Here is a 12,020-nt window from a genome sequence, read left to right on the forward strand (position 1 = left end):
CAAGAATGGGGCCCACAGGGGGAATTTTAGGAACAGTGTGCCATGCACAGTTTCAGGTCTGATTATGACAAACTTTTTGCCCTGTTACTGACCAGCTTCTGAAATAGAAAAGATTTGGAGCCTGTTTCTCCATTGCCTCATCCCTCATGGTTGTTCTCTTCTATGAAAATTGGGTGTAAATCAGTACCATTCTGATTTGGTAGCAATTTGCATTCCTTGCATGAGGGTAAATGAATACACAGGATGCAAGGTAGTGGAAATCAGGTCATCTGCTTCCCTTTTTTGGGAGAACAGAATGGGTTAGTGCTTTTGGGGTACACTTAGAAGCAGAAACTTATTCCAGGGGCGATCATATTTTAATATTAATACCTTATTTTGCTTTGAACTGTGTTTTTTCCAGGTTTTGTTTCCTTTTCTGCCGCTTAACTACAACTTAATTTATTTAAAATAATTTGTCAGATTTCTTGATCACTAGATTCTTGGATACACTGAGCATATTACATTGTAATTTTGTCTTTGTGCAGGATGTAATTAGTTTCCTACGGTAAATGGGCCTATTAATGTCAAGCCTTCCCTATGCTGTAGCTCACGAAAGCTCATGCTCAAATAAATTGGTTAGTCTCTAAGGTGCCACAAGTACTCCTTTTCTTTTGGCTTTTTATGGCTACAGTCAGTGGCTTTCCCCAGAACAGATCTGGTTCTCAGGTTGCCTTTGGAAACTTCATTCACAGCTCTCTGCACTGGTGTCAGCTGAACTGTTTCCATCCTCTCCCAACTCCTCCCCCCCCCCCCGGCATTTCCTCCAGATTGGTAAATTTTTCAGATTAGCCCATGCATTTCAGGTGCTGTTTGTGCTCAACTCCTCCATTTTCCTCTTTTGGTGAAAAGCAGGCCACTAGCACTTATTTCCCCCTTCTGATGGACTTGTCCTTTGGATTAAGTTTGTTGAAGGCTGCCCTGTTGCTTGCTATGGTGCTGGTGAATGGTTCAGCAGACTTGGCTCCATGTGCAGTGAGACTGGTAGCCAAGTTCATTTCAAAATGTTCTGCATACTTGCATGTTCATGGCAGATTGATATTGTAGAGAGAATAAGAGCTTTGATTATTTTTTTTATGTTAAGCACAAGGGCCCACTTCTGAATTTATTTGCATTCCTCAAACTAGGGTTTCAAGCCTCCTAATTCCTCAAATTTGGTGGCAATGTTCTAGTTTCTGACATTTGGTGCCACCGTACTTCTGTCCCTTTTATATACATCAGACAAAGGATCTTGGGTTCCAGTGATTTAGAATCCTGTGTACACTGGGTCTCTTGAATTGCTTGAGTTATGCCTGGGGGGTCTTACCCACATGCTCAGGGGCTAACTGGTAGTCATATTCGAGGTCGGGAAGGAATTTTCCCTCAGGTCAGATTGGCAGAGACCCTGTGGGTTTTTCACCTTCCTCTGCAGCATGGGGCACGAGTCACTTGCAGGTTTAAACTAGTATAAATGGTGAATTTTCTGCACCTTGAAGTCTTTAAACCATGATTTGAGGACTTCAGTAACTCAGACAGAGGTTAGGGGTCTATTACAGGAGTGGTGAGGTTTGGATTAAATGATCATGATGGTCCTTTCTGACCTTAAAGTCTATGAGTCTATATAGCTGAGGCCAGGTAATAAAAAGCAGTCTTTTCCAGCACTCCTATGTTACCAGACTTTTTAAATGTGGTATTGGAAGCCTGCCAAGGTCAGAAGCATGTGCTGAATGTTCAGAGTAAGCAGAATAAGAGCTGGTTTGCATTTCAACTGATATCTCAGCATGCACTATGCTGCTGTCATCACAACCTGTTAGGGCATGAAAGTAGCTAATTGAGGGGTTTGGTAAGTGCAGGAATGTGTGGTTTGTAATTAAAAAAAAAAAAGAATAGGAAACTGTATAGAATAAAGCATCTTTGTAGAAAATGTTTACTTACCTAATTCCTATTTCCTATCTTTATGCACCAGCTGGGATTCCATGATGTGATGTCAGCAGTGTAGCGTCCATGGGGGATAACTTAACCTATTTAGTTGGTGCGTTCAGCACATTGAGTCTTGATGGGGTAGGTTTTATTTTTACATTTTATGGAAGGGACTCGGTGTGTCATGGGACTGGCACTGGGACACACAGCATCATCTTGAGATTGTTGGTTTAAATCCAGCCTTGGTTGGTAGGAGCAAAAGTAGTTTGTGAATGATGGCTCTGAGGCGGTAAAATGTGTTTTTTGTGACCTGCACTATAACTAAACAACATCAGTTGCCACCTTGCTGAATGCCCAGGACAGAGAGGTCAAGGACAGGATGGGCACAGAGACTGACCTATCCCTTCTTTGGAGAAGTCGGTGCTGCTTCTGCCTGTATGAACCTGGTCTTCATTTATCCCCAGGACTTCATTTTCTGAGGCTGTCAATCGGGCACCTTTCACAAGCACAAATTTCATGCATTAACACGGATTAACATGGCTAGAGGTTTTGGATATGCAGATTTCAGTAGAGGATTGAGATTAATATTGTGAGAACAAAATTAATATATGGTGAAGATTTCACCTTTTCTTCTTTTTTCACAGTATGTAGTTAAACTGAATGAGTTTCAAGACTGCTAGTTGCTGAAGATAATGTGTTCTAGACTTGTAGGCAGTTTCTTCAGCCTGCTGCTTCATACGTGTCTGAGAAATTGTAGCTCATGTTCCATGTAATAGGATGCCTTACACTTTTGTATGAGGCCGCAAAGAAAGTACCTCTACCAGTACCTGATCCAGGACATATTTCTTTCACAGAAAACACTTCTGAACTACAAAGAACTGGTTAAAATTCAAACCTGATCTTCAGTTGTCCTGAATCTGTGCAGACTGCAGAGTATCATCAAAAGCAGACAGAGGTTATTGCATCAAGACTTATAACACCCAGCTTTAACAAATGTTCACTAGGAACTGGGCTGTAATGCTTCCAAAAAAATCTCCCTCACAAAATTACTAATCTACTAAATTTCGTCTTACAATATTCTTATGTACCTTCCAGTCTCACTTTTGTGCATGCAATGGTGTTCTGCACAGGCTGGAACTTGCATTTGTTGAAAAGGTAGTTGCAATTAAAAAAAAAAAAAGGCCAAAAGGAGTTAAAGGCCTGGGATGCCTTCCCAGTAAATATCAGTCATGCATATTTAAAAGAATCCCCAGGTGTCTGAAACATTTTCTAAGTTTTGGAGTCTCCTGCAGTTTGTTCATCAGGAACTTGTACCCTCAAAGTGCTGAAAACTCTGGCCTCTATTCAGCATAGCATTTAAGCACAAATAGTTCTGTTAACTTCATCAGGACTACTCCTGCTTAAATGCTTTGCTGGACTGGGACCAGTGTGTTTGGTAGCTTAGGATTCTATCCTGCAGAGTAAGTTTTCCCGACCCCATTCTATTTGCTACATTTACAAACCATATATGAACTTTCACTTGCTATCATAGCTCGTACAAATACAAAGCTAAATATTCCCCCAGAAATTGGATATGAGAGAGAAATCTTTTCCACTCTCCTTTTTATAGCAGGTTATAGTTGGCTATACCCTCTGAATATGCCCAGTTAGTATGGAGGCCCAAATCTCCCAGGCTCTGTGGGTCAAGGAGTGCTGGGGTGTAAATCTAAGGACCTGAGCAACTTTTACATAAATGATGACACTGTGGCATTCAATTGCTTTATGTGAAACCAACAACATGAACAATATATTTGACAATGTTGAGGACTGTTAGGTGCTAGTCACTGGACATGGCATGGATAGTTTTTCTTTAAACCACCAACAGGTGTTGTACGTTGGTGTGTGTTTAGCTGCAGTGCTGCATTTGTAATGGAACACCCTTGTCACTCTTGATACCAATAATAACTCTGCATGTAGTTGTGTCAGTTGCAGGACTGCATCCATTACTTCTTATGTGAATCATTTTTCTTTTTGCAGCCAATCTATAAACAAACACATACAAAACAGTGAATGCCCTCAGAAATTAATAGTCATATATTCTATTAGGACAGTGGTTTTCAACCTTTTTAAATTGATGGACCACTAAAAAATCTCAGATGGCGGTGCGGATCCCTTTGAAAATCTTAGACATACATAGTCTGCAGATTCCCCAGGGGTCGGTGGACCACAGGTTGAAAACCACTGTTCTATGGTAATGACAAGCTTTCATGGACCCCCAAGAGTCTGCAGATCCCAGGTTGAAAACCACTGTACTAGGAGTTATTTTGCTTAATACAGGGGGAATGCTGGATCCGTAAAACTAACCTGGAACCAGCTTCAGAGACTATAGAATGCGAATGAAAATTTTTGCCACAAAGGAACAGCCACATCCTCAGATGGGGCAAATTGGCATTGCTCTGTTGATTTCAACAGTGCTGCACATATTTATATGGGTTGAGGGTCAAGCCTATAATTTTAATTTGCCCTCTCCCTAAAATGGTTATTTCAGAAAGCAAAATGTTTCTGGCATTTGCTCCAAAGGAGCTCCTCTCTCTAAATCTGCATCTGCTCTAATTGCCAGAAAGGGGCTATTAGCAATGATAGCTAGCTGATGAGATGATGTGAGAAATACAAATAAATGAATCATCAACCAAGTATTTCGACTGTAGTAGAAAAGATGAGGATCCTCATGTCATATTTGAAGAACAATGTTAGTCTGCTTGCAAGATAATCTATATTGAGGAGTGGATAAAAGAGTTTAGATGGGATTATGACCTGTTGAGTAAGTATTAGGATACTGCTTATCAATGATATCTAGATAAAGTCTTGAGCTAAGAAGCTCAGGTCGGTTTTGAACATCCCCCAAAGTTCAAGGGAGGTTTGGCTGGACTTCAAAGTCAATACAAATTGAAGTTTCAGTACAGATTTATTCAATGATAGTCTAGCAGCCTTATCCAGAACAGGATCTTTCCTTTCATTCATATGCTGCTTTTTCAGGAAATAAACTGTGCAAATAGTAATCTATAGTATTACTACGCTTCTCTGTGATCACTTAAGTTCAGAATGTCCTGGAAGCCTATGCATATAAACTCAAAAATGGGTATTTCAAAGCCTGCTAACACAGTAATAAGGGTATTTATATCTACCAAAGCTTCCTGGCCACTTTTATTGTGAAGCAAAGATTACATTATTTAAATTGTACAAGATTAAAACAATCAGTAGGAAACAATAAAGTCAATATGCTATTGCTCTGAGCTAAGGGTCCTTCTGAAACAAAAGGTTTTGAAACCTTCCTTTAAAGGAACTAATTTCGTAGTCCTCAAGTCAAAAATGAGGCATTCCATAACACTAGCTATCGGGACAAAGGTACAGATAGTATCTGTTTTTTAAATGCAGCTGTGCTTCAGCTCTTGGACCTTAGAGAGTGGTGTGGAATTGAGAGAGCTGGAAACTAAAATAGCTGGGAGTCGAGCTGCTAAATGCCTTAAACATTAAAACCAGAATCCTAAACTCAGTAAGTGTCCACGTAGACAGACAGTGAAACTAACACAGACAGAATGCCATCAGCCACTGACGATCACAATCAAGCTGCTATTCTGCACTAGTTTTTTTTGTTGCCCCCACAATGGAATGCTTTGATGCAATCTAACATCAATGTCACAAAGGCCTCATGGTCATCAGAACAGTACCTGAGAGAGAGAGATGGCTGCAGGCTGCTCTGATCTGCCCTACTCACCAACTGCTACATATCTGCTGATATTAGTCACTGAGTAAAAGCTATCTGAGGCTCTCTGAACCACACTATGCTTCTGAAGCAACTCCCCAACAAAGACTTGGGGGCTAGCCAAATGCCACCATTCTTCAAACCCATGTTAGAGAGAAACTAATCAAACTGTTACATTAATTCCCCTGACATGCCAGAAATACCAACTACTATGGACAAGTAACTCCTTTAATTCATTGCTGCATTATGTACGAGGGGCAGATGTTCAAAGCTGCTGGGTCCTATTCAAGAATAAGCTCCACATTCAAGAATGGATTATTACTTCTCCTTTCCATCTGATCTTGGCCATTGATTCACAGAGAAAATTGGAGGAACCAGGAAGCAGATCTTCAGCAGGTGTAAGTTATCATTGCTCCATGGAACTATGAAAATTTATACTAGCTGAAGAGATCTGCTTCCTGGTCTGCCAAAACCAGGGTTTGAATTGTCATCTAGTGAAATGGGCCAGAAATGCTTACTATCTGAAAATATGGAATGCTGTTAGCACCACTGTGATCTGTTTTAGTATGGATGGCGAACATTTCACTACGGGTTCACACTTGGTTTTATACTCACCCAACCTGATGCCAGGTGCAACTTCTCCTTCAGTGATGTTCCCAAAACAAAAACCATCCAGAAAACTACAATCATTGTACAATTTCTCACAGGGGTTCCCTACTAAAAATGCACTGCTTTTGCCAGACAAGCGTTATGTGCCAAGTGGTTGAAGCTGAAATGCCAGTTCTCAGAGAACTGACTTTATGCAGTCCAGCATGTTGAGTTTTACTTGGGGGCTGTACAGTTGTGGACTTTGCACTGAAGTAAATTGTGACATCATTCATTACATAACAATTGCCCAAAGATCATGAAAACAGAATGACATCAGCAAAATAACAGCTGTGATGGCTCGTTTTGTATATGCTGTGTCATAAATATAAAGGGAAGGGTAAACCCCTTTGAAATCCCTCCTGGCCAGGGGAAAGCTCCTCTCACCTGTAAAGGGTTAAGAAGCTAAAGGTAACCTCGCTGGCACCTGACCAAAATGACCAATGAGGAGACAAGATACTTTCAAAAGCTGGGAGGAGGGAGAGAAACAAAGGGTCTGTGTCTCTCGGTATGCTGGTTTCTGCCAGGGATAGACCAGGAATGGAGTCTTAGAACTTTTAGTAAGTAATCTAGCTAGGTATGTGTTAGATTATGATTTCTTTAAATGGCTGAGAAAAGAATTGTGCTGAATAGAATAACTATTTCTGTCTGTGTATCTTTTTTGTAACTTAAGGGTTTGCCTAGAGGGGTTCTCTATGTTTTTGAATCTAATTACCCTGTAAGATATCTACCATCCTGATTTTACAGGGGGGATTTCTTTATTTCTATTTACTTCTATTTTTTATTAAAAGTCTTCTTGTAAAAAACTGAATGCTTTTTCATTGTTCTCAGATCCAAGGGTTTGGGTCTGTGGTCACCTATGCAAATTGGTGAGGCTTTTTATCCAACATTTCCCAGGAAAGGGGGGGTGCAAGTGTTGGGAGGATTGTTCATTGTTCTTAAGATCCAAGGGTCTGGGTCTGTAGTCACCTAGGCAAATTGGTGAGGCTTTTTACCAAACCTTGTCCAGGAAGTGGGGTGCAAGGTTTTGGGAAGTATTTTGGGGGGAAAGACGTGTCCAAACAGCTCTTCCCCAGTAACCAGTATTAGTTTGGTGGTGGTAGCGGCCATTCCAAGGATAACGGGTGTAATATTTTGTACCTTGGGGAAGTTTTGACCTAAGCTGGTAAAGATAAGCTTAGGAGGTTTTTCATGCAGGTCCCCACATCTGTACCCTAGAGTTCAGAGTGGGGGAGGAACCTTGACATGCTGTCAAACTAAATTGGTCTTTTTTCCTCATTTCCTTTGATCTTGGCTACTGCCCTTCCCAACTGCCATGCCAAAATGTCTGATTTGCAAGGAGATTCTGTTCCCTGTAGAAATGTGTTACTATGAAATTACTTAGCCCTGGTCTACACTACGGGAGGGGATCGATCTAAGTTAAGCAACTTCTGCTATGTGAATAACGTAGCTGAAGTTGATGTACTTTGATCAACTTACTGTGGGGTCTTCACCATGGTGAGTTGACTACTGCCGCTCCCCCGTCGACTCCGCCTGCGCCTCTCATGGCGGTGGAGCACAGGAGTCGACGGGAGAGCACTCAGGGGTCGATTTATCGCGTCTAGACTAGACACGATAAATCGATCATTGCTGGATAGATCACTGCTCTCCAATCTGGTGGATAGTATAGACATACCCTTAGTTTGATTCATTGTTGCACTCTGATCCATCTTGCTGTTTACTAGTAGATAATGGGGGGTGTATATGCCATCAAACAGGGAATGGAATTTGTTAGCATTTATATTGCAGGATTCCAGGCAAATTCCCCAAACTGGCTTTTAGTCTGTACTTTGTGCTCAGATTCAAGGGACTGGCTTTCTAAAAGGCATGCTCCTCTAATAGCTAAAAGATCCATGGTGGTGTACTATCAATCAAAGGCTTAGAACAAAAGAGGCAGATCAATACTTGGAAAGGAGTCCATTCATTTTTATTTACATATTTGTAACCCCAATAATATTGTATATTTGTTTAAAAACCCATTATATGCTATGGTACCATGAACGCAAAAGGAAAGAACTTCCTAAACTGCAAGTCTTCTTTAAATGTGGCCTAGTATCTGTTATTCTGTGCTTTGTTTTCATTACACAGTCGGATGTAACTGAAAGGCTTAGTATAGCACAGGGATCTCAAACTCAAATCACCACGAGAGCCACATGAGGATTAGTACATTGGCCTGAGGGCCGCATCACTGACATCTTTTCACACAATGATACAAAAGTATAGTCAAAAATGAAAAAGGAATATAGTATGCTATTAAAAGTCAACTTATTAACTTCTTAAAAACTGTAATGTGAAAAGTCGATGCTAATTTTGACAGTCATTTCATTTTTGGCCACTTAGCTGGCAGCGTTTTGCATCAACCAGAGCATCAATATTAGGTTTGATATCCTGATACGAAACCAATCTCAGTGTTGCTTGCAAATTGTACCACATCCCGAACAAAAAAACTACACAAAGCGAATGTTAAGACTGCACAGTTAAGCACACGTGCCGAAATTAGGGTTGCACACACCACTTTTTCTCTGCCCCTTTGAGACTGTGTTATGTAATCTTTTAATGACAGGGTCACGTACTGTTTCTCATATAATCTATACCTTTTTTCTACACCCTTAAATGGTATCGCATCTTACAGTGAGTTTTCTACTGACTTCTATTGCGTTGTCACAGTAGCCCAATATGTGCTTACTAGCAAAGGACTTGCCACTTAGCCACTCAAGTTTATGGTAAGTATGAGTGAAGGTGAGCAAATGTGCGTTGTGATGGAAAGCTGTGTTGATTAGTGCCTGGGTTGTGTTGTGCTGGGAGATTTTGGTTGGTTTGTGTTGGTGGCAAAGAAGGGGTGTGTGCTGGGGTGAGGGGCTATCTGTATTTGGACTTGCTGGTTGTGTTGTGTAGGTGGTTGCACTGATATGTGAGGTGGCAGCTAGGCACAAGGGTGTGGCAGTTGGGCCAAGTAATCCACCATCTGTGAAGTCTCCCTCATACAACCAATGAAACTGTAGCATGCAAATTAGCTACTGAGTCAGGGTGGTGATTGGTTGAGTTCTCTGATATCACAATGGTCTAGTACTCTTGGCACAGCACAGATACACACCTTTCTGTAGTTGTACACCAATTGTCAAGTCAAAGAAGCTGAGAACTTCAAAATTGGTTGGTAACAGACAGCAAAACCCCCACTCCACCCCTTCATGAGGCGCCACCCCTGCCCTGCCTCTTCCCACCCCTTCCAACCCCTTTCCCAAACTCCCTGCCCCAACTCCGCCCCCTCCCTGCCCCTATTCCAATCCCTTCCCCAACTCCCCACCCCGGCCCCGCCTCTTCTCCGCCTCCTCCCCTGAGCGCGCCGCATCCCTGCTCCTCCCCCCTCCCTCCTGGAAAGTCCTAAGTGCTGCCAAGTGCTGGGAGGTACACGGAGGAGCGGGATGCAGCATGCTGGGGGGGGCAAGGGGGGAGGAGGGGAGCTTGGCTGCTGGTGGGTGCAGAGCACCCACTAATTTTTCCCCATGGGTGCTCCAGCCCCAGAGCACCCATGGAGTCGGTGTCTATGGCGGGCTGCGTGTTTGAGACCCCTGGTCTAGCAGCATGTCTAAGGACTGGAAAGCAGAAGAGCAGCAAAAGAAGTATTAATTTTGTCAGGGCCTGTCTTTTGGGGTAGAACATTCTTTCATCCTGAGGACTGATGATCTTCCTCAAGTTTGCTCTTTGATTTTCAGCATAGGAAACAGCAGTGTATGCTTAGAAATAAGCATTTGCTATTCTTGGATGCATCTGTTATCAGCCAGCAGGTGTCCAAACATGGGTTCTCTGTAGCTTACATGATCTGTGGGCCCCCTAACACCTATCTATGGTATCTGGGTTATGTATACAAAGTGCTTCCTATGCAACATATTCTTTGCTGGAAATTGCAAGGAGTCTATTATGCAGGCTATTAGGGAGAGTTTCACTAGGAGCTTAGTCAGTGAGAGTCTTTCCATTGAATCAGGCCTATAGTCCTGCCTCCAAGATAGTCTACAACACAGAAAAGTGGCAACTGTAGAAAATAAATGGGGAGGTGGGAAATACCTATTCAGAGATCTTTATATTTACTTTCCTTCAAATTCCTGATAACTGGATTTATTTTGGTTGCAAACATGCTGGACCTTGAACTTCTATCCAGTTGGCAAAATGCATTGGCAGGAGATGAACTAAAAGATCCAAAACATTCAATCCATCTATGTTTTTATGATTCTATGAAATGGCTTCTGTCAGCATTAAAAAGAGCATTACTTAGAGATAAAACAGCCTGATAAGTAGCACTCTTGGTAACAGCTCAGACAGCAATAAGAAGGAAGTAGAGTTCAGTTTCAGGTGCAGGGGTACAGCAACTCTGATCCAGAAATTAGTTTTATCACTAAACAGGAAGGCACCAGAAGACACATTTTGCAAAAAAAAAAAAAAAAATCCAAAAAGAGAGAGAGATCTTCATCCTGATTGCGTCCTGAGACATCTAAATTATTTGATTCTGCCCTAGGCTATTCATATCAAGAATTCCCTCAAGTTATTTTAAGATATATTCCTCTTCTACTAATCTCTGACTAGTCCCTAAAGCATTTGACCCGGCTAACAAATGCCTGTGCTTACTCATTGTGAGAGATGCAGATTCTGCACCTGCTAGGAATGATACGTTTTCTACTGATGGTAGTAGGGATGCCAAAAGGGCATTATTGTAACTTACGTAGGCTGTTGCCAGCAGGAGAGTGAGTTTATGTGTGTGTGTGTGTGTGTGTGTGTTCCCGGGGAGGGGGGGGGGTGAGAAAGCTTGGATCTGTGCTGGAAATGACCCATCTTGATTACCATGCACATTGTAGGGAGAGTGGTCACTTTGGATGAGCTATTACTAGCAGGAGAGTGAGTTTGTGTGTGTATGGGGGTGGGGGGTGAGAAAACCTGGATTTATGCTGGAAATGGCCCACCTTGATTATCATGCACATTGTAGGGAGAGTGGACACTTTGGATAAGCTATTACCAGCAGGAGATTGAGTTTGTGTGTGTGGTTTTTGGAGGGGGGTGAGGGGGTGAGAGAACCTGGATTTGTGCAGGAAATGGCCCACCTTGATTATCATACACATTGTGAAGAGAGTGGTCACTTTGGATGGGCTATTACCAGCAGGAGAGTGAGTTTGGGGGGGGGGGGGGTGAGAAAACCTGGATTTGTGCTGGAAATGGCCCAACTTAATGATCACTTTAGATAAGCTATTACCAGCAGGAGAGTGAGTTTGTGTGTGTATGGGGGTGGGGGGGTGAGAAAACCTGGATTTGTGCTGGAAATGGCCCACCTTGATTATCATGCACATTGTAGGGAGAGTGGTCACTTTGGATAAGCTATTACCAGCAGGAGAGTGAGTTTGTGTGTGTGGTTTTTTGGAGGGGGGTGAGGGAGTGAGAGAACCTGGATTTGTGCTGGAAATGACCCACCTTGATTATCATACACATTGTGAAGAGAGTGGTCACTTTGGATGGGCTATTACCAGCAGGAGAGTGAGTTTGTGTGTGGGGGGGTGGGGGTGGGGGGGGCGGAGGGTGAGAAAACCTGGATTTGTGCTGGAAATGGCCCAACTTGATGATCACTTTAGATAAGCTATTACCAGCAGGGCAGTGGGGTGGGAGGGGGTATTGTTTC

Source organism: Caretta caretta, chromosome 6 (genome assembly GCF_965140235.1).
Source record: "Caretta caretta isolate rCarCar2 chromosome 6, rCarCar1.hap1, whole genome shotgun sequence".
In the NCBI taxonomy this organism is placed as follows: domain Eukaryota; kingdom Metazoa; phylum Chordata; order Testudines; family Cheloniidae; genus Caretta; species Caretta caretta.